Genomic DNA, 24523 nt, shown 5'->3' with positions numbered 1-24523 from the left:
GATCGCAGTGGCCAGTTAGCGCATGCGCACTGCGTCTTATACGCATGCGCGGAATGCAAACATCGACTGGCTGCATGCAAACGCAGCCTTGCGATCCAACCTGAATCAGGCCCTAAGTTTATTTTCATGGCAAAGAGGGAATTCATCTGATCACTTTTCATGACATTCTGGAGTATATGCAAATTGCCATCATAAAAACTGAAGCAGCAGACTTTGTGAAAACCAATACTTGTGTCATTCTCAAATCTTTTGGCCATGGCTGTAGAAACGGTGGTTATTGACCAGTGTATAAGAACCCTAAGGCGGAATATGCAGTGCTGGGTCATACACGCTGATCCTCAGAATTTAGAGGAATTAGTTGCAGTGTTAAGGTGGTATGAGACCACAGGAAATATAACAAAAATGCTAGAAAATAAACCAGGGAATGGGCGATCTGTAAAGATGACACCCCATTGGCCTGTGACCCTGACTGTCATCCCTCCTCAAGGAAATACTGCTGGAGATGTCAGGGTCGTTTGGTTTGAGCGCAGAGAGCCAGGTCATGTAAGGCGGGACTGTCCCAGAAAAACAACCTATGGAGTGTGGGGTTGCCAATATGGGCTCTATGTACCCTGCTTTTTGGTACCCCTGGATTCCAGACCCCCGTTAATGTGGGAAACTGTCTTACTGAATGGCCGAGAACTCCTGTCAGGATGCGGCCTGGGCTCGGCCACTATTCACCACTGCACTGGCGTCCTTGAGCTTAGGTGTTCAGTCGCCGGGGATGGAGGTGAGTGGTGGGCTGAGTATTCTCCCAGGGGTCTACTAGGATACCGTGCGTGTCCTGGTTCCCGTGGTGGCAGGCATGGGCTCAGCCATGTTGGTCCGCATCACCTGACTAGTCTCTCCCAATGTTAGTGCTGCTGTCACTCAGCTGATCTTCTGATCCAATGACCAACTACCTAAGGGTATTTAGTTTGACTCCAGGAACAGGAAACTGCTGTTCAACTTTGCTACTCCCAGTGACTTCTAACTGGTGCAGGTTTCCAGCTTCCACGTTCCTTCCTACCAGTGTTGTATCCTAGTGTCTGGATTTTCTCCTAGCTTTATACTATTTATTTCCAGTGGCTCCTTCCAGTGCTTCTCAGGATCAGACTCCTCCAGTGATTTCTTCTTCAGTACTTGTCTCTGTGCTGAAACTCCAGCACTAATCAGCGTCTAGTTCTTCTGTGTGTATGTCAGCACCTGTGCTGAAACTCCAGTTTAAGTAATTCAGCACCTGTGTATATGCTGAAACTAGATTTAAATCACCTGTGTCTGCATCTGAATCACCAGTGTGTGTACTTAGGGCATGATACAGCTTGGTTCGCAAGGCTGCATTTGCACGCACGCACCCGGCTGCTGTGAATTAATGAAAATGAATGGAATCGCAGCACTATATAATGCTGCCCACCACATTATCAAGCCGCCCACATCCCTTTACTTACATCTGCAATGCCTTCGCAAGTGTGTGAAAACATCGGTAACATCGAGTGACATCGGACTCATACGCACTGTTGTAGTAGACCATGACTTCACTCACAAACTACTGAACTTCCTGTCGGTATCTACAGCTCAGGCTGCGTATGTCGCCGCAGGGGTTTAAATATGCACGCCCCTGCAACGGCGTTCAAACTCACTGGCACGCCTGCGTTCCCCCGACCACCCCTTCACCACCCACAAACAGCACTTCCTGTCAATCAATAGTTTACGGGTCTGCGTACTCACTGCGATCCTTTACGCAATCACAGTAGCTAGTTTGCTCATGTGCAGTGCGATACATATGCATGCACAGAATGTAAACATCAAACGAGTGCGTGCAAACGCAGCCTTGTGAACTAAGCTGAATCAGGCCCTTAGTACAGCATCTGTGTACTGATTCCAAGTGTCATTCTCCTGATTCTCCTGTGAATGTGCCTGTGTGTCTGAATCACCAGTGTGTGTACTCAGGGCCTGATTCAGACCCGCTCGCAAGCGCTTGAGCACCCATGAGCGTGTCGATGGTGTGCTCTGCGCACACGCAGCGGCCGCACTGCGCGTGCGCAAGCCCCGGAGGGAGAGAGAAATTCTCTCGCTCTGTGGCTCACTACAAAATGGGTGGCTGTTGATGTTGATCGACAGCTCGCCCCGTTTTGTAGGCGTGGTGGTAGGTGGCTTCACAAATGGAGGCGTACGCCTGCTGTTGTGGGTGGCCCCACTGACATCACCAGTGATGTCAATGGGAGAGCTTCTGGCTCTATTAGAGCCAGAAGCTCTCTGGGGCTTGCGGCAGACGAGATCCTACCACAAGGGTCTCGTCGCAAGCCCCAATGGTCGCGATGGTCTTGTTCATCGTGACCATCATCCTGGCCACTCACAATAGCTGTGGGTGGACACAAAAAAAAAAACGCCCTGATTCAGAGTGAGCGCTCTTTCAGAGTGTCCGTCTCTGAATCAGGCCCTCAGTATAGTATCTGTGTACTTACTTCAAGTGTAATTCTCCTGTGTCTGTGCCTGCATCTGGATCACCAGCATGTGTACTTAGTACAGCATCTGTGTACTGATTCCAGGTGTCATTCTCCTGTGCCTGCGTCTGGATCACCAGTGTGTGTACTCGGTACAGCTTTCGTGTACTGACTCCTATTGCTGCTCTTCTATACAGTCCTGTGTCCAGATCATCAAAGATACTCTCTAGTGCAAGCCCCTGCTGGATTCTCCAGTGTTCTCACTTTTCAAGTTCCCTTCATTGTAGTCCAATGTACAAACTCACAGTATTCTTTACATTAATTATCCTGCATAATCATTCCCTCTATTCTCCCGGTCTCCTCATCACTCCCAGGTACCTGACCAGAGGGCCGCGACGTGCTTACTTGGTGCTGTGAATTTAATCCCAATAGGAGGGGTCACTGGTGAAGACCACCAAGTGGTTTAGACTCCGCACCTCTGGTCAGATTTAGCCAACACCTGGGTTATTATTATTTGACACCCCCATCAATTGCCTCCTAACCACCCTAACCCCCCAGCTCCCACTCCTCCAACTGGGAATCCCTTGTAGCAGACCATGACAACTCCCATCTATTATAGACTCAGGGAGTGAGCTAACCCTGATATCAGAGGCTGTCCTGCCCAGGGCAATAGAAAAGGTGCCAGGATTAGTTGAAGTACTCTGCATTCATGGATCCACAGAAAACTTCTCCCGGGTGCGAGTGAGCCTCATTCTAAAGGGCCGCACTTATGAGGTGGTCGCTGTGGCTGGTCCTAAGCTCCCCTATCCTATCATATTGGAACCTAATTTCCCAGGATTTGTTGAGCTCGTGCAGGAACCACAGAAACAATGCCAGAGTAAAGTCTCCAAAGCCCTAACTTGGAAAAAGGAGAACAGTGGAAAAGCATGGCCAGTCCTCTTTGGAGAGCGAACCTCTGCGCAATTAATGTCTAACGATAAAGTCCACAACACTTTGCCCAATAACAGCCAGACAAAAATATTGGCAGACATGTTGTACCCAATACAGATGTTGCCATGGATTTGCTGGAAACCGCCACTCCCCAGGTTCCTGGGAGCCGCTCTAGTTCACCTGGCCCTACAGAAGTTCCGCTGGTGGACGCCTTGTCAGCAAAATGGTGAAAAGAAGCAAAAGTCTTAGTTTGCAATAATCAGGGTGTGTTTTCTTCACTGTCACGGTGCACTGCCTTCATAGAGCACAAGATAAATACACCTGAACGAGTGGTCATAAAACGGCGACCATATCGCATTCCTGAGGCACGGCGACAAGCTATCTGGCAAGAAGGAAGTCCAGACACTGTACTTCTCGCTAAACTGCTCAGATGTCGCACTGGCTCTTGGAGGGATACGTTGTCAACGGAGTGGCAGGGAAAAGTACAACCCAGTGTACATAAGAAACTTTGACAGAGCGTGCCACATTCAGGGAAAATAAAGGATATACGCCTAAGAAGGGTGAAATGAAGTATCAGCTGGGTAGTTGACACAGAAACATGGACGTCTTCTCTAGAGGAAGTAAGAAGATGTGCGCTTCCCCAAGCTTGGAAAAGCGAAGGGGGGGAGGTGTGGTGAGAGGGGTTGTCTTTCACCTGAATTGCCCACATTCTGTTGGGATCTGCTCCCTCCAAGGGAGGCTGGTGTGAGACCTGTGCGTTCTGCGTTAGCAGTGGAGGTATGGAATTCCAGGTTGTCATAGTGGGAGAGGAAAACAAGACCGGCACATTCTGCAGCTGCAATACAATATAGAACTCTGGGCCTGAATCAGAGCCGGACGCTATTTGCGGATGGTCGTTCCAAAAAAGGGGCCGGCTATTTAAATTGAGCGCTCGCTCTTTCCAGTTTGTTGACGCCTCTATGTCTGAGAGAGCGAACAAAAAATGCGCTCGCTATTTTGTAAAGACGCCCCTTTGCCGTTCACATCACACGTCATCTCCGGTATTTATTTATTCTGTCAATCAAATTAGCAGCCCCTCGCTGTTTTGTGAGCGCACGATTTCTGACCGCAATGACTGGTTTGCACATGCGCATTACGACCCATATGCATGCGCAGTTGTGTGAACATCCCTCAGAGCGAACGAGCGGCTGCTTACTAGCGGCTCTGAATCAGGCCCTCTATGTTTTCCAGGTCACCTAGAGCTAGCAGGAAGTCAGCAGCACAGGAAGGGTTTAAAACTCTCACACACCTGATGCTCTTTGCTCTGATGCTGTCTAGCGACCAGGTAGTAGGCCTTAGTGTTGTAGTACCAGGGACCGGGGGCTTTGCTAGCAGAGCATGGCCAATTGTGGCTGCAAGCCACTGCTGACTGCTAAGCATGAGGAGTGCTGGGACATTTACTTTGTTTACTTGTGTTATATGCCTGTGTGTGTCCAGGCCTAAGCTCATGTATGCTAAAGGGCAGGGGGCCTGTTTCAGACGCGCTCGCAAGCGTGTCGATGTTGGCCCAGTGCGCATGCGCATGATGGAGTCGGCTCTGTCGTGCACATGCGCGAGACCCGGATAGCAACGGGCAAGCCATCACTCTGGGTCTCGTACCAAAGGGGGCATGCTGTCGATGGTGAGTGACAGCACGCCCCCTTTGGTGGGCGTGCCAGGGGCGTGGCTGCCCAGACGGAGGCGTTCCCATGGGAACGCCTACTGTCTGGGGCCGGCCCCACTGACATCACAAGTGATTATATATATATTATATTCTTTTTTGCAGCTACAGGATGGTGACTGCTAGAGAGCAAAAGGGTGTTTCGATCCGTAGGCTTAGTGTAGATCTCTGTGTATAATTTATTGTCCCGTAAGGAGATGGTTACATCCAGCTGCAAAAAAGAGTCTTCCATATTCTCAATTGTTGAGAGTAAAAAGGATAACTAATGATGAAGATAAACTAGCATCAGGCATGCACGAGATGACTGAAAAGTTTAGAGAGTGGGGGTACTCTGAAGATATCCTTAAAAGCTCAGTGACTAAGGTAAACAAACTGACGAGAAAAGAGTTGTTAGAAAAATCCTCCGCAAAAGAGAGCAAGGATAAACTACATTGGGTGAGGAGATTTAATACCTCTCATTATTCTGTAGAGAAAGTGACACGATCCTTATGGCCTATCATTCAGATGGATAAAGATTTATGTGATCTAAAAGATACTAAAGTGATGTCTTGTCTGAAAAGAGGAAGAAACATAAGAGACCGGCTTGTGAAAGCAGATATAACTGAACAGATGAAAACGAGGACTCCTGGAGTTATCAAAGCTGGTGGTTGTTACAGATGCACGGGATGTACGACGTGTCGATACGTGATAGCTGGAAAACACTACTTCCATCCTCACACTGGAAGATGTTACAATTTCAGATTTGCAGTAACATGCACAAGCTGTTTCGTTGTGTACATGGTTAAATGTCCCTGCGGCCTATGTTATATTGGTAAAACCATGCATCCGTTTAGAGAGCTCATGGCTTTACATAGGTCCGCCATCAGGGCAGCTCTGGATGGTAAACCATCCGAGCAACCGATAGCGAGGCATTTCGTAGAAGAAAAGCATAATTATCTAGTTTCAGACACATGATTATAGACCATGTACCTGACAACCCTCGGGGAGGAGATAGACATAAAGACTCCTGCAAATTGAAGCAAAGTGGATATTTATGCTTGATACAATTAAGCCGAAGGGTCTCAATGATCATCTTACATTCAATATGTTTCTGTGATTAGATACATTTATTTATGGAACATTTAGGTTCTAACATGACCTTTAATATATGTATTGCACTAAAGATTTCAATGATGTACAGTGCGCTATTTTAAAATTTTCAATTTGCTCTTCTTTAACAATATTGCACATTTATGTTTTGGTTTAATCTATTGGTGCCTGTTAAGGTTATAGGTTGATTCTGGGAGTTTTATGCTACTTAGTTTTCTGGATGATGTCGACTCTAAAATTGTGAGATTGTGATAGTTTGTCTGTATTCATTGCATTATAGACAGACCAACATATGGGGTGTATATTCTGTTTTGCACAGGGGAGGGTTTGACATGGGACGCTGTGTGGTTGTCCTGGTTACAGAGACGGCACCGGGGACGTGTATTCCATATATATATATACTGTATATATATATATATATATATATATATATATATACAGTCAGGTCCATAAATATTGGGACATTGACAGAATTTTCAGATTTTGGCCTCTATTCACCACCACAATGGTTTTGAAATGAAACAAACAAGATGTGCTTTAACTGCAGACTTTCAGATTTAATTTGAGGGTAATTACATCCAAATCGGGTGAACTGTGTAGGAATTACAACAGTTTCAATATGTGCCTCCCACTTTTTAAGGGGCCAAAAGTAATGGGACTATCAACTCAAAAGCTATTTCATGGACAGGTGTGGGCTATTCCCTCGTTATTTCATTATCAATTAAGCAGCTAAATGGTCTGGAGTTGATTCTAGGTGTGACATTTGCAGTTGGAATCAGTTGCTGTCAACTCTCAATATGAGATCCAAAGAGCTGTCACTATCAGTGAAGCAAGTCATCATTAGGCTGAAAAATGTAAACAAACCCATCAGAGAGATAGCAAAAACATTAGGTGTGGCCAAATCAACTGTTTGGAACATTCTTAAAAAGAAAGAACACACTGGACAGCTCAGCAACACCAAAAGACCCGGAAGACACGCAAAATAACTGTGGTGGATGACAGAAGAATTATGGCCCTCATTCAGAGCCGTACGCTCTGAGCAGAGCGCACGCTCTGAATGAGGGCCGGGCTCCATTTTCATGGAGCGTCCTCCTGGACGCTCGGATAGCTGTGGGTCACCACCCACAGGCTATACGAGCGTGCTTTGTGATGGCCGCGATGGTCGAGACCATCGCAACCATCGAAATTGCGAGCCGGAGCCTGCGGTTGAGGTTTTCAACCGCAAGCTCCGGAGTGATTTTGGCTCTATCAGAGCCAAAATCACTCCCACTGGGAACGCCCCCGTCAGGGAGGCACGCCCCCGGCACGCCCACCAAAGGGGGCGTGCTGTCAATCAACATTGACAGCACGCCCCCTTTGATCGGACACAACGAGCGAAGGACTTTTCTTCGCTCGTCGCGTCTGGCGCATGCGCACGACGGAGCTCCCTCCGTCGTGCGCATGCTCAGTGCATAACATCGACCCACTTGCGAGCGGACAGCCGCTCGCGAGTGGGTCTGAATCAGGCCCTATATCCCTGGTGAAGAAAAACCCCTTCACAACAGTTGGCCAAATCAAGAACACTCTCCAGGAGGTAGATGTATATGTGTCAAAGTCAACAATCAAGAGAAGACGTCACAAGAGTGAATATAGAGGGTACACCACAAGATGTAAATCATTGGTGAGCCACAAAAACAGGAAAACCAGATTACAGTTTGCCAAACAACATCTAAAAAAGCCATTACAGTTCTGGAACAACATCCTATGGACAGATGAGACAAAGATCAACTTGTACCAGAGTGATGGGAAGAGAAGAGAAGGAAAGGAACTGCTCATGATCCAAAACATACCACCTCATCAGTTAAGCATGGTGGTGGTAGTGTCATGGCGTGGGCATGTATGGCTGCCAATGGAACTGGTTCCCTTGTATTTATTGATTATGTGACTGCTGACAAAAGCAGCAGAATGAATTCTGAAGTGTTTCGGGCAATATTATATGCTCATATTCAGTCAAATGCTTCAGAACTCATTGGACGGCGCTTCACAGTGCAGATGGACAATGACCCGAAGCATACTGCAAAAGCAACCAAAGAGGTTTTTAAGGCTAAAAAGTGGAATGTTATGCAATGGCCAAGTCAATCCCCTGACCTGAATCCGATTGAGCATGCATTTCACTTGATGAAGACAAAACTGAAGGGAAAATGCCCCAAGAACAAGCAGGAACTGAAGACATTTGCAGTAGAGGCCTGGCAGAGCATCACCAGGGATGAAACCCAGCGTCTGGTGATGTCTATGCGTTCCATACTTCAGGCTGTAATTGCCTGCAAAGGATTTGCAACAAAGTATTAAAAAGTGAAAGTTAGATTTAGGATTGTTTAGTTTGTCCCATTACTTTTGGCCCCTTAAAAAGTGGGAGGCACATATAGAAACCGTTGTAATTCCTACACCGTTCACCTGATTTGGATGTAATTACCCTCAAATTAAATCTGAAAGTCTGCAGTTAAAGCACATCTTGTTTGTTTCATTTAAAAGCCATTGTGGTGGTGAATAGAGGACAAAATCTGAAAATTCTGTCAATGTCCCAATATTTATTCACCTGACTGTATATATACACTGTATGGTAGGAGGCGGAGCTGAGGCCAGGAGGAGTGGGAGAGTGAAAGGAGATCACTGACTCACTGGCACCCCCACCCCACCCGGCGGACTTCCATAGGAGCAGCAGCCACAGCTCATGTATATATACACTGTATGGTAGGAGGCGGAGCTGAGGCCAGGAGGAGTGGGCGGGGGCGCAGCTAGGGTGGCAGGGTAGATAGCAGCAGCTGCTGCTTTTTCAACACAGTGATCACACTGATCACCACACTGATCACTGTTGTTCCTGAGCCGCAGCGGGAGGGTATCCTGTTGGCGACCCGGATACAAAGCAGCGGCCACCGCTACTGCTTATTACTGAAGGGGGTGGGGCCGGGTTCCTGATCACTGCTGGCCACAGTGATCGGGTTACAGCAGCAGCCACGGCTACATGAGCTGTGGCTGCTGCTCCTATGGAAGTCCACCGGGTGGGGGTGCCCCCAGTGCCCGATCACTGTGGCCAGTGAGTCAGTGATCTCCTTTCACTCTGTCTCCTAACACTGCTTAGTAAATAGTTATGGGCCTTTTATTGGGGACCTATTGGCCCCTGATAATTAGGTATCCTATTTGCCACCAGTTGCCACTGTCAATACTAAAGTAACGGAGCAAGTCAGCATTGCTTCGATATGGGGACTGCTGATCCGGCCCATTCACGCATGCGTATGGGAGCAGGGCACACAGTCCAGAGGCAGCTGAAGGATCCAACTAGATCCCTCTTCACAACCCTCCATAGGAAGGAGCGGGGCTCCAGGAACCAATTCCTCTTGAAGATGGAGTTAGTTCTCATAGTTCTCATAGGCAAAGTCCAAAAACTTTTAGTTTTCAGAGTTGGCTAAAAAATAGGTGGCCCCATTGGGCTCTAATAATGAATGCATTTGTTACAAAAATTAAAATGAGCATTTTCACATGTGTAACTAGCCCATATAGGATCATGAATAGGCCCCTTGTTCTTTAATGAGACATGTACTGTACACTTTTGTACAGATTCTTCAGATTTTGCCACCTTCAATCAAACCATGGGTTCCCAAACTGGGTGCCGTGGCACACTGAGGAGTCGTGGGACACTTGCAGAGGTGCCCCAGAGTTGGTGGTCCAGGACCAAATCAATTTACTTATGGTCATTGTAACTAGGGCTGGTGGCTGACAATCATAAAATAAGTGAACAAAACAAAAGTGCAACCCTGTAAACCACCACATAACTGACCCAACAATGGCAGGTAAGCACAATTTACTCAATTTAATAATTTTTTCTGAATTCGTCATTTAGAAATGTTTGGCCTAGTGGTGTCGTGAAAAAAAAGATGATACTCTAGGGTGCTGTGATTCAAGAAAGTTTGGGAACCGCTGCTGCAAACAATTTCTAGTTTAGAGAAGATACGCACTTTGATGTACATTGGGATGATTATCTAGACACACCGTGTATCCAATGCACTGTGTAAATGAGGACTGCACCACTGCAAGGAGGGCTCCTTCCTGGGGAAATATATTTTACTGATTGTTAGCATTGGAATTAACATATTAACTGCTAGTGATTAAATTACATGCTGGCTGATAAGGAGGGACATTACTGAATGCATTGGAGAAATGTTATCCAATATTAATAACATGGTACATTTTGTGGAGAGTGAAAATAGTGAGACTGGCCCAGCAGATAAAATAGGCTCTTAAGAATTTTCAGTACTAGATTCAACAGACCTTTAATTCTGCACTTTACTCCATGTTCAAACCCTTACTCCATATAGCTTTAGATCTGAAACCTTTACACAGAAACTTAAGAAGGTTAATTGAATTATTTGTTAAGTAGTCCTTAAATATATAAAACTACTGTATCATATTAGTTTATGTAGTTATAATATTCTAATTATATTTTATATCTTAAACAATTTATGTCATCCATCTTGAATGCTAACATATTCTCTCAAGCAGCAGAATACAAAATGTATACAGCCATCTTCAATAACCAACCACAAAGTGACCCCTACATCACAATACCGACTGCAGAGACAGCAACACAGCAGTGGACAGATTCAGCAGTAAGTAAACATTCCATGTTGTGATGATACACCCTGCATGGTCACTTTCCTATAACAGATCTGACTCACCTATAACAGATCTGACTCAATCAACTACTGTAGGAATCGGTATGATTTACCGCCGGACCCCTGGCCGGCAGTTCAAATCCCGACAGCGGCAGCCCGACAAGGATGAAAATCCCGATCGTCCCCAGGTAAGTATTCCCTAACCAATTCTACCCCCTAACCCTAACCCTCCCTTAGGGATGCCTAACCCTAACCTTCCCCCCTAGTGCCTAACCCTAATCCCCCCTCTAAGTGCCTAAACCTAACCCCCCCCTTCCCCGCCACCTTAACCTAAGTCCCCCGAGGGGGTGCCTAACCCTAAGTCCCACCCGGGGGTACCTAACCCTAACTCTCCCTCCTACTAGTCTAACCCTAACCTCCCGGAGGGGTGTCTAACCCTAAGTCCCCCTGGGAGCCCCTAACCTAACCCTCCCCCCCTGCGGCTGTCCGACATCACTTCGACTGGGATGCCAGGCGCCGATCTCCCGGCATCGGTAAAATGACAGGCATCTAGATTTAGACGCCTATCACTTAACCCTCGCCTGGACTGAGCAGTCGGGAAGCCGGCTGTCGGGATTAGGTCCGCCGGCTTCCCGACTGCATACCCTACTGTATATACAGTACTGTATGATAACATGGGGAAATTTATAATAATCAGTTACTATATTCATCATTTTGAAATAAAAAATATGTGTTTGGAAAGTTAACTCAGGCCAGGTCCTGCTACATAAAGTGATCAGTATTCAGAGCAAAATATTGTTGCCAAGATTTTTAAATAATTTTCAGGGGCAGATTGCTGGTGGGCAGGTGCATTTGTGTACATCTTTCCCAGTAATATCTACAATCCCTATCATGATATGCTTACTGAATTTTTTTAGAATATGTTAAAACAATTAATTAAATCAGTGTACATTCAAAAAAGAGTTAGAGGGGTATATTTACTAAAGTACGTGTTTTTAGAAGTGGAGATGTTGTCCATAGCAACCAATCAGATTCTACTTAACATTAATCTAGCACCTTGTAGAAGAGAAGTAGCTAGAATCTGATTGGTTGTTATGGGCAACATCTCAACTTTTAAAAACCCAGACTTTAGTAAATATACCCCAGAATGTAAACTAGGAGGTGAGAATTATATACTACTGAATAAAAATTGAAGAATGGTTTAATTTGCAGTTATAACATTTTCCAGGAGCAACTATTTAAAAACTGGTACTGTCCCTGGAGGTTTGGCACATATATCATCAAATAGTTATTTATGTGGCATTTTCATGTGCTACAGAAACAGTATCCTCAACCTAGTAAACCTAGAAAAAAGTAATACTTAGCTGTTTATCGCTGAGTTACAAAGTGTAAGTTAACAGAATATGCTGGCACTATATAAGTAACTGTTATTAAATAGAATAATAATGAAAGAAATACAAAGAGAGACATTAAACAGAGAGCTATAAAGGGGAGGGTAGGGTAGGGCGGAGACGTAACAAGGGCACAGAGCTCCCACCGCCACCCCCCCTCCCTTATCGCACACCCAGGTGTCTAACTGTAGCATCCAAAGGATGGCACTGCCACAGCAATACTGACTGCAGGATGTCAATCCAGGCACCCTGCTAGTCAGTAGCAAGGGCCATGGGGGGTGATGGTGCCACCCGTAGAGTCCTGTGCACTGTGTAGCCGCACTGGTCGCACACCTCTAGTTACGACCATGGTAGAGGGTGATGGAAGTACTGTAAACTGGTATGTGGAATGACCTAGGGCCCATTTATCAATGATCACATACTGCAATGAGACCTGGGCACAATATTAGCGCCCCGATGATTGCATTGCAGTATGCGATATTAGAGCCGGAAAGTATTTAATAGCATAGCCAGGGACAGGGGCTCTAAAAGGAATCCGTCCCTGCGATATGCTCGGAGTGAAGTGACCACATCAGCAGTATCTTTGCTCCTCTAGCGGGACTACTGCGCATGAGCTGTCTGCTGATCACGCATTTTTGCAAATAGTAGCCCATAGGCTAGAGCAGCACAACTCTATCTTTAGATGGCATAAGTTGCGGGGGACTTGGTATATCTGACAGCATCGTATCCCCACAGTAACCTAAGTTGGCTTTTATGTGTTTGTACCCCTATTTCTTATCTTTATTTACTTATTTATTTTATTTATTTATGAGATATGTGTTCTCAAGTAAATGAACCTTAAATGACTTCTATACCCCAGCGCAGCATTGTGTTATATTTTTGGTAAATGTTTGCACCAGTTCATGTCCATTGCTGGTTGCATAGCCTGGACATAGCAGATGGACATACAGTAGCTGGAGAGGAAGGTTGAGAAGCCATGCACTAAAAAATAGTTGATTATTTCCATTAGATGCCACCGATTATTAATTTTTATATAAATATTATGTTCTTAACTATATTTCTATGTGTTTAATATTTTGCCCTACAGATAAATAACTCAAACTCTTTTGCGGACTTGATGCACCACAACTTGCAGAGTGATGAGGATCGTCACTTATATGCAAACAGAACAACACAAAAACATGGTAAGCATGTCACATATATATATATATATATATATATATTAGGGGTGAGCGGGTTCGCATTTCTGAAATCCGAACCCCCCCGAGCCCCCCCGATCCGAGTCAGGCTCGACTTTTCCCGCCTGACTCGGATCTGAAATCGAGGCAAAACGTCATCATCCCGCCTTCCGGGTCTCGCGGGTTTTGGATCCTATATAAGGTACCCGCGTCGGTGCCATTTTCTCACTCGGCTGTGGACAGTGAAGAGGGAGGGTGGGAGTTAGGGCTGGCTGGGCTGTGTAGTGTAGTGTAGTGCAGTGTAGTGCTGTGCTGTGCTGTGCTGCGCTGTGCTGCTGTTGTCCATAGGGGCTGTGTCCACCACATCAAAGTCCATAAGGGCTGGCTGGACTGTGTTGTGCAGTCAGTTGTCCATAGGGTCTGTGCACTCCAAAGTCCTGTGCAGTGTCCAGGGGGTGCTCTGTCCATCAGGGGTGCTCCCCCCATGTGCAAAAAAAATAAAAAAAATTCTGTTTGTGAATTGTGTGCGCAGTAGCCGCACGTGCATCAACAAAGTAGTGCCAAGCGTGCGCCTGTGTCCCATAAATAAAGGGCTAGCTGGATTGACCGCTAAAGGGTGCTGTAACCCCCAAAGGGCACTCCAAACAAAATAAAAGAATATATTTTTTTGTGTTTGTGAATTGTGTGCGCAGTAGCCGCACGTGCATCAACAAAGTAGTGCCAAGCGTGCGCCTGTGTCCCATAAATAAAGGGCCGGCTGGATTGACCACTAAAGGGTGCTGTAACCCCCAAAGGGCACTCCAAACAAAATAAAACATTTTTTTCTGTGTTTGTGAATTGTGTGCACTGTGGCTGCACGTGCATCAACAAAGGAGCAGCGCCAAGCATGCGCCTGTGTCCCATAAGTAAAGGGCCGGCTGGCTCATTTCTTAAAGGGTGGTGTAACTCACAAAGTGCACTACTCTCCAGCAAAAATAAAAAAATATTTTCTGTGTTTGTGTGCGCCTTAGCCGCACGTATATATCAATATAACATAAATGGAGGACCAAACTTTCTCCGATAAAAATAAAATAGGGAAAGATCAAGAACCACTTCCTCCTAGTGCTGTTGCTGCTGCTGGGAGTTGTTCATCATCCCAGAAAGGAAGTAGGAACACCACTACTTTTACTAAACAATTGACCCTCCAACAGTCTCTAGCGATGAGGATGAAGTACGACAGCAGTCATCCTGAAGCAAAACGTATAACTGAGGCCTTGACTGCTATGTTGGTGTTAGACGTGCATCCGGTATCCGCCATTAGTGCAGTGGGATTTAGACAATTGATGGAGGTAGTGTGTCCCCGGTTCCAAATCCCGTCTAGATTCCACCTGCATCCTCAAAGCAGCAGCAACAAGCGTGCGTTTGTCTGTTAAAGGGTGGTGTAACCCTCAAAGTGCGCTCCACAAACAATAAAAAAATTCTTATTTTTTTCTGTCTTTGTGAAATGTGTGGGCTGTAGCCGCACCTGCATCCTTAAAGCAGCAGCGACAAGCGTGCGTCTGTCTTTTAAAGGGTGGTGTAACCCTCGAAGTGCGCGCCACAAACAATAAAAAAATTCTTCTTTTTTTTTTCTGTCTTTGTGAAATGTGTGGGCTGTAGCCGCACCTGCATCCTTAAAGCAGCAGTGACAAGCGTGCGTCTGTCTGTTAAAGGGTGGTGTAACCCTCAAAGTGCGCTCAACAAACAATAAAAAAATTCTTCTTTTTTTTCTCTTTGTGAAATGTGTGGGCTGTAGCCGCACCTGCATCCTTAAAGCAGCAGCGACAAGCGTGCGTCTGTCTGTTAAAGGGTGGTGTAACCCTCAAAGTGCGCTCCACAAACAATAAAAAATTCTTCTTTTTTTTTCTGTCTTTGTGAAATGTGTGGGCTGTAGCCGCACCTGCATCCTTAAAGCAGCAGCGACAAGCGTGCGTCTGTTTGTTAAAGGGTGGTGTAACCCTCAAAGTGCGCTCCACAAACAGTAAAAAAAAATCTTTTTTTTTCTGTCTTTGTGAAATGTGTGGGCTGTAGCCGCACCTGCATCCTTAAAGCAGCAGCGACAAACGTGCGTCTGTCTGTTAAAGGGTGGTGTAACCCTCAAAGTGCGCTCCACAAACATTAAAAAAAATTCTTCTTTTTTTTCTCTTTGTGAAATGTGTGTGCTGTAGCCGCACCTGCATCCTTAAAGCAGCAGCGACAAGAGTGCGTCTGTCTGTTAAAGGGTGGTGTAACCCTCAAAGTGCGCTCCACAAACAATAAAAAAATTCTTCTTTTTTTTTCTGTCTTTGTGAAATGTGTGGGCTGTAGCCGCACCTGCATCCTTAAAGCAGCAGCGACAAGCGTGCGTCTGTCTGTTAAAGGGTGGTATAACCCTCAAAGTGCGCTCCACAAACAATAAAAAAATTCTTCTTTTTTTTCTGTCTTTGTGAAATGTGTGGGCTGTAGCCGCACCTGCAGCGACAAGCGTGCGTCTGTTTGTTAAAGGGTGGTGTAACCCTCAAAGTGCGCTCCACAAACAATAAAAAAATTCTTCTTTTTTTTCTGTCTTTGTGAAATGTGTGGGCTGTAGCCGCACCTGCAGCGACAAGCGTGCGTCTGTTTGTTAAAGGGTGGTGTAACCCTCAAAGTGCGCTCCACAAACAATAAAAAAAATCTTTTTTTTTCTGTCTTTGTGAAATGTGTGGGCTGTAGCCGCACCTGCATCCTTAAAGCAGCAGCGACAAACGTACGTCTGTCTGTTAAAGGGTGGTGTAACCCTCAAAGTGCGCTCCACAAACAATAAAAAAATTCTTTTTTTTCTGTCTTTGTGAAATGTGTGGGCTGTAGCTGCACCTGCATCCTTAAAGCAGCAGCGACAAGCGTGCATCTGTCTGTTAAAGGGTGGTGTAACCCTCAAAGTGCGCTCCACAAACAATAAAAAAATTCTTCTTTTTTTTTCTGTCTTTGCGAAATGTGTGGGCTGTAGCCGCACCTGCATCCTTAAAGCAGCAATGACAAGCGTGCATCTGTCTGTTAAAGGGTGGTGTAACCCTCAAAGTGCGCTACACAAACAATAAAAAAATTCTTCTTTTTTTTCTGTCTTTGTGAATTGTGTGGGCTGTAGCCGCACCTGCATCCTCAAAGCAGCAGCGACAAGCGTGCGTCTGTCTGTTAAAGGATTACATCGGTGACAGCATCCAAGTAGGCATGTCAGACAATCCGTACATGTACTGGCAGGAAAAAGAGGCAATTTGGAGGCCCCTGTACAAACTCGCTTTATTTTACCTAAGTTGCCCCCCCTCCAGTGTGCACTCCAAAAGAGTGTTTAGTGCAGCCGGGAACCTTGTCAGCAAAAGGCGTAGGAGGTTGCTTCCACAAAATGTGGAGAAGATGATGTTCATAAAAATTAATTATCAACTCTTCCAGGGAGACCAGCCTCCAGAACGTACAGAGGGACCTGTGGTGGTAGATTCCAGCGGGGACGAGTTAATACTCTGTGAGGATGAGGATGTACACAACACTGAAGAGGGTGAGGAATCGGTGGATGAGGAGGATGAGGACGGCATCTTGCCTCCGTAGAGCCAGTTTGTGCAGGGACAGATTAATTGCCAGTTTGTTTTGTGGGGGCCCAAACGAAACAATAATTTCAGCCACAGTCGTGTGGCAGACCCTGGCGCTGAAATGATTGGTTTGTTAAAGTGTGTATGTCCTGTTTATACAACATAAGGGTGGGTGGGAGGGCCCAAGGACAATTCCATCTTGCACCTCTTTTTTTTCTTTGCATTATGTTCTGTTTGGGGCCTAGTTTTTCAAACTGCCATCCTGTCTGCCACTGCAGTGTCACTCCTAGATGGGCCACGTGTTTGTGCCGCCCACTCGTATCTCTTAGCATAGTCATCCAGCTACCTCGGTGCAACCTTTTGGACATAAAAACACTACTGTGAGGTGTGAGGTGTTCAGAATAGACTGGAAATGAGTGGAAATTAAGATTATTGAGGTTAATAATAGCATAGGAGCAGAAAAACCTACAAATTCTGTGATTTTAGCTGTTTTTATGCTTTTTTTTTAAAAATTACAGATCCAAAACACAAAACCCAGAACCCAAAACACGGAAGGGTGGTTTTGGCAAAACTAATCCAGATCCAAAACATGAAGAAAGATCCAGATCCAAAACCAAAACACAAAACATGAAAAGTGGCCGGTGCACACTCCTAAAATATATATATATATATTTATATTTATTTGTTTATACTATATAGACAAAAGTGATGGGACTCTTACAGCAAATTGATCATAGAGATTTTATTGACGACAGTACTTTGTAGGTCCACCACGTTCAGTGGTTACTGCAGGCACCCTTCTTGGCAAACTGTCCACAAGTTCCTGGATAACAGCAGACAGTATGCTTTGCCATTCTGCCTTTAGTACGGTGACCAACTGTGACACTGACGAAGGTCGAGTCAGCCTAGAATGCACCAGTCGCTCCAATTCATCCCAGAGGTTCTCAATGGGGTTTTGATCTGGACTCTGAGCTGCCCAGTCCATCCGGGTTACCGGATTTTCTTTATACCAGTCCAGTGTCGCCCTGGAAACATGACAGGTTGCTTTGTGTTCTTGATAAAAAATCATTTGTTGTTTACGTAGAACTGCAAGTGCATGGGCCTCCCTACCAAGTGTTCTTGTCAAAACCGCCACATTAGTGGCCATTTGGAATTTGTGTGCAATGGTATGCATGGGACCATTTCGCTTGCGCAGGAATGTCAAATTACTTTTGTCTACACAATGTATGTATGTATATATATATACAGGTTGAGTCTCCCATATCCGTTATTCCAAAAACCTAAATATTCCAAAAACCGGAATATTTTGGTGCATATGTGACGTCACGACGTCACCTGACGTCATGACATCACTAGCATCAGCGGCCAATGACTAGCGGCGTGGGCATGCTCCACACGCCAGGCCACCCCCCGCATCACCCGCCGGACCCCCAGCGGCAGCCGCCGGACCCCCCATGACAGCCGCAGCACCCGCCGGACCCCTCGTGACAGCCGCAGCACCCGCCAGACCCTTCCGCCTTACCTGCCGGACCTTTCCGCCTCAGTCGCCGGACCCCTCACGACACCCGCCGGATCCCTGTAGCACCCGCCGGACCACTGCAACACCCGCGCGACACCCCCACCGGACACCTGTATCACCCACCGGACCACCGCAACACATTCCGGACCCACCCGCAGCACACGCCGGGGCCTCCCATGACACCCGCCGGGCCACCCCCCAGGTATTCCGAAAACCGGAATAATCCAAAATCCGAAATGCTCGTGGTCCCGAGCATTTCGGATATGGAAGACTCAACCTGTGTATATATATATATATATATATATATATATATATACACACACGTACGCACGCACACACACAAGGCTGGTTGTCAGGATGTGGCCTGGGATCGGCCTTTACTCGCCGCTGAACTGGTGTCTTTAGGCTCGGAGGCGTTCATCTCACCTGATCAGTTTCCGCCAATGACAGCTCTGCAGTCTCTGAGCTGATCTCACGATCCAATGACCAGCTGCCTAGGGGTATTTAGGTCTGACTCCTGCAACAGGAAGTTGCTGACCAACATCACTGTATGACTGCACGTAGTAATTTCCTTGTGACAACTGTCCTATGTTTCAGAAGCTGTATTCCTTTCTTTAGTGTTCCTGGCTTCCTGTGATCTCATATGTCCTTCGTGTATTCACTTCCTGTGTTTCAGTACAAGTTCGTCCCTGCACCACCAGTGCCTCTCAAGTAGCAACTTCGTGTACTTTGTTCCTGTGTCTCAGTACAAGTTCATCCCTACACATCCAGTACGTTCTCGGAGCATCTTAGTGTATTCAGTTCCTGTGTCTCAGTACAAGTTCATCCCTGCACATCCAGTACGTTCTTGGAGTTTCTTTGTGTACTCAGTTCCTGTGTCTCAGTACAAATTCATTCCTCTGCACTGTTTCTAGTTTTCCCTATGTTAGTTATTTTCCTGTTATATTATTTCAGTCTTCTGTCACTAACAGGTACCTGTCCAGAGGGCCGCAACCTGCTCACTTGGTGCGGCAAAAACCAAATCCCAATTGGAGGGGTCACTGGAGAAAACCACCAAGTGAGTTAGATTCTGCACCTCTGGGCAGGTCTAGCCAAACCTGGGTTTGGCCGCAATTAGGAGATTTAGTCTGTCACCCCCGTCATTGTTCTGCAATTATCCTAACCCCCCAGTTCTTAACCTCAACAGAGGTATTTTTAGTGCTCGGTTGTGACACTGGTTCAATAAATAAGGTAACAAGACCTCAATTTGTACATATACGTATATTCAATGGCCATGGTTCAAATTATTTTTCCACAAAGTCTCAATACTTGTCTAAGTATTTGCTCAAACGGTACACAAAGGCATCTATCCCAGCTTACAAGAAATCAGTGTCAAGCTTGCTGACACAAGTTACAAATCGCCTTCCACCCAGGTGCTTCTTCAATAGTCAAAAGAGATGGAAATCATTCAGCGCCAGGTCAGTGCTATAGGGAGGATGATCCATTACCTCCCAATGGTAGTGCCGTAACAACTCATGCATGCGGTTGGGTGAGTGTGGCCTGGCGTTATCGTGCAGCAATACGATGCCTGTTCTGAGCAACCCAGGTAGTTTTCGACAAATTACCCTCCGCAACCAGAGCAATGTGTCACAATAGCAGACTGCATTCACAGTATCTCCCTTGGTGAGGAAATCAACAAGAAGCACGCCCTTGTGGTTCCAAAACACGATCTCCATGACCTTCAGCTGATGGAGTGGTTTTGAATATTTTTGAAGGTGGGGACAATGCACATTTCCATGCCAAGGATGCTTGCTTCATATCTGTGTCACATGATACACCCACATTTCATCGCCTGTAACAATACGCTGCAGGATCTGCACTCCCTGCTCATGGTAGCGCGTCAAATGCACGAGAGACAATCCCATAATTGGTTTTGTGAACTTCTGTGAGTTGCTTCAGTACCCAGCGTGAACACTTTTTCCTTTACTCCAGTTGCTCATGACCAATATTGTGCACAGTAGCAATATCTCTCAAATGTGTCTGTCCTCCTGAATAAGACCTTCAATGTGGCACAAATTGTCATTTGTGGTAGACATGCTTGGCTGGGGCGGATCGCTTCTCATCTTAAACGTCTATACTGCAGTTATCATGGGCAGTGCACAATACCCAAACCTGTTTCCGTGACATGACATTATCAGAAAATGGGCATCACTAAGGTTTACGTGCAAATATTATTTCAGGTCAATACGACCCTTGCTCACACTAACATGTACATGTACTAACATTTTGGGTTGTTAGGTTTTTTTATTTTATTTTTCCTATCTGTTTCTTTTTCTCTCCCCTTCTACTGTACATGCTGCACTTACTGTATATACAACAGTGACCTTGAGGATTGGGCATAAGATTCTTGCAGATCCATGGACAGTTGTGAGATCAGGAATCTTTCTGTGTTGTCACCGTCCATTGTAGTGGTGGGAGCAGTTAGCAGGAGGGCAGAGCGCAGTATAGGCACACGCTCCTGATCCCACTCCACATATTTGAGACAGGACAGTCATTGGGATTTCTATCTATCTATCACAAGCTGTTGCCAGCGGCTTCACCCACAATGAAATCGCTTCTGCCAACATATTTAGTTGATTTAGTATAATAGTTGTATTGCTTTACATAGGGGCCCTGTCGCGGGAGTGGCCCACGTGACCAGCAGTTCTTCACAGACTGGTGGTAGCCAGTGGCGTCCCTCATTGAGGTGACACTTGGTGCGGGTATGGGGTGGGGACAGTTGTCAGGCATGGCTTAGTGGCCCAAACCCCCTTTTTAGGCACTCCTGGGGTCCGGGAGATGTGGGCTGCCTCCGGGGACAAGTCTGTTTCAAAGTTCCGGCTCCCTCACTGTGTCAGGTGCCAATGCTACAGTGCAGCACCCGGCTCCTGTCACTGAGGAGTTGACACTTTGGTGTCACCCCTCGGCGGGTGACACCCGGGTGTTGCCCGCACACCCCTTGTGATGCCACTGATGTCAGCAGCACCTCACCTACCACACACCAATATCACTGTGCCCTGCGCCCAGACTGCTATGTAGCCTATCATATTCAACTGGACATGGGCCCAAAGCATCCCCCCTCCTCCCATTCCTAGCAGTGTCCATGGTGCCACACCTAACTCATGATTATTAAAGGTGGCCATGTGTACTTAATTAGCCATTAGCAGAAAAACTTGGAACCTTAAACTTCATCCAACCACTAGCTTCACCTCATTAACACAGCTATATAGCTTTGTTTGTTGTGAACCGTGCTTCTGGCAGAATGGTGTTCTGTACTATATCTAATGTCCCCACTAAATGTGTTGTACACTAAACTAACAAATTGTCAGAGTAGAGACTTTTGTAGTCAGCTGAGTAATCACATTTTATGTTATCATCAGGAAGGAAAAAACGTCTCTATGAATTTCTTTATGAGGCTGTGTATGACATCAACAAGGCAGACTGCATCCAGTGGGTGGACCAAGCCAATGGGATCTTCCAATTTGTCTCAAAAAACAAAGAAAAGCTGGCAGAGCTGTGGGGCAAGGAAAAGGGCAACCGCAAAATCATGACTTATCAGAAAATGGCCAGGGCCCTGCGGAATTATGGCAGAACCGGAGGTTATTAAAATAAAAAAAAAAACTGACATACCAGTTTAGTGAAGTAGTTTACACAGACTGTGCCCTGCCAGCTTACCGGGGAAAGAAACCCTATACTGCCAATATCTTCAGCCAGAGATGGCCTACTGGAACAGCCATCATTGTTGGGAGGTTAACAAGTATGGTTATAACAACAATGTATATCCTTTTAGCCACCAATACATGTAAATGAAATGATCCATTACAGCAATTACAGACAGGTCTATTAATCCTTTCTGTTGTTAAGAACAGACTCTCACACATACATTAGAGCAGCGGTTCTCAAACTGTGGGCCGCGACCGCAGAGTGGGTCGCGCCCATCCCAGCATGGGGTCGCAACTCACCCAAAGCAAGTTAAAATGCCTGGACCAGTCCCACTCCCTGGCGCCGCTGCAATGTTAATTCTCAGAGGTACACCTGCATCAGCAGTCCTCCGCCGGGTTCTCCTCCCTGCACTGTGATTGACACACATGAGATGTCCAGACGTTCGTGCGCCATGACGTCACCCGGGTGTCAGTCACAGTGAAGGAGCCGCACCGCAGCCTGTATAAATGGACGGAGTCACTGCCCTGCCCTAGCAACAGCGAGTAGCAGCTTTATATATAGTGTTAAAAAGAAAGAACCATTTTTAAAGGTAAGTAAAGTAAAATATAGAACTAGGGTCATAAATTAAAGTAGGATGATGTTTATACATGTTATGCCACACAACCTCCCTTGTCCATCATCTTCCCTATATTTGTTTTATGCCCATCAGCTTTCTTATATATTTGTATGCCATAAAATCTTTAAGGAAGATGATGGTCCTAAAACAAATATAGGAAAGATGATGGGCAAGGGGGTAATGTGCACACATTTTATGCCTCATCATCATTCCCCCCCCCCCATGCCCATCATCTTTCTATAGTATTATGCCATCATCTTTCTTAAATATTCTTATGAGTATCATCTTTCTTATATATATTTATGCCCACCATATTCCTTTTTATAGCATAAAAATATATATAAGCAAGATGATGGACATTAAAAAATTATATACATAAATATTTAATTAGAAAAATCAACAGGGGCGGGATGCATCACACCACCTTTCACATGCATGCCGGTGTTGATTATGCTGGTATGCATGAAGGTGACCGCAAAGGACAGCTCTCTTGGTAAAAGCTGTCCTTTGCAAATGAGGGACTTCCGGGTCTATGACCCAGAAGTCTCTCTGGTGTCATTCTGAGCATGCGCAGAGTGACATGCGCTGCTAAGGGTGCTAGGAGGGATCTGATTGGCGTTAGCACTTAGGCGTTATCTGAAGATGGCGTTATCCACCACTTGGTGCATACAGTATGAGAAATGCGGTCAAAACCTTGAAAACAGCATTTTCAGGGGTTTGAACGCATTTCTCTCATTGCTGCATCCCGCCCCAGATCTTATAAAAAAAAATGTGTTACCTATAAATATATAGGGGCATTGTTCTGCGGTAACTTCCTGGGGTCCTGTAAAAAAAAGTTTTGTCAGACGGGGTCCCAGTGCAAAATAGTTTGAGAACCCCTGCATTAGAGACTGGGGGGTGGGGTGGAGAATGCTTATAAAATGTGTGGTAATTAATACGGCTTCATCATGCGAAATAACACATATTCTAATAGCTATAGAAAATGACTGTGTATAATACAATAATTAAAAAAAGAACTAGAGTGATCAGCCTGTTATATTGTTCCTTTCATATATATGATTGAAGTCTGTTTTCATGGTTTTAAGAATTGTAAGATAAAGAAAAACATGTTCTCCGATAATAGGCAATTCTTATATCAATGTTACTCCTTTACTAACAAGTGCACATATTATATTCTTTAGTATAATGTCAGCAATACAAAGACTGCCATATTCAAAACCAAATGTTGGGTGTAAGAAAGTGGTTTCCAAACTGGGTGCCACGGGGCACTTGTACGGTTGACATGGGTTGGTGGTCCAGGACCAACTCAAATTATTTATAGTCAATGTGATAGGCAAAACCAGTGCTGGTGACTGCCAATCATAAAATACAAAGATGGATCCAAAAGTTGGTGTCCTGACCATGAATAACAGAGAAAGTTCAAATGGCATTTATTTTTCGACATTGACTTCAATACCCTTCTCTCGTTGATGCTCGAACCTCTTGATTCCGTTCAGGAAAGGTCCGGTGATTGGTCCTCAAACCAGTCTTGTACAGCAGTTATGACATCATCCTCAGATGCAAGAGTCTTTCCACAAATGTGTTCCTTGAGCTTGAGTGTGAATGTCAGTAGGCGTCATCTTCTTCAGATAATTAATGACAAATGCATTTCAGTTTTCTCCATTTTTCAGTATTCTCCATATTTCAACTTTTAGTGATGTTGTTCCCAACTTTCAGTGATGTTGTTCTGTTTATTGTTCAATATCTGCAAAA

The 24523-nt window shown here is 45.6% G+C and overlaps 1 pseudogene; it reads left to right on the top strand.

Annotated features, from left to right (window-relative positions):
• Positions 1-3517: 3517 nt before the first annotated feature.
• LOC148532430 (transcription factor Spi-C-like) lies at positions 3518-22298 on the top strand (annotated as a pseudogene).
• The last annotated feature ends 2225 nt before the right edge of the window (positions 22299-24523 follow it).

Source organism: Taudactylus pleione, unplaced genomic scaffold (genome assembly GCF_031769625.1).
Source record: "Taudactylus pleione unplaced genomic scaffold, aTauple2 ptg000077l, whole genome shotgun sequence".
Classification (NCBI taxonomy): domain Eukaryota; kingdom Metazoa; phylum Chordata; class Amphibia; order Anura; family Myobatrachidae; genus Taudactylus; species Taudactylus pleione.
This window is presented reverse-complemented; position numbering and strand designations above follow the sequence as displayed.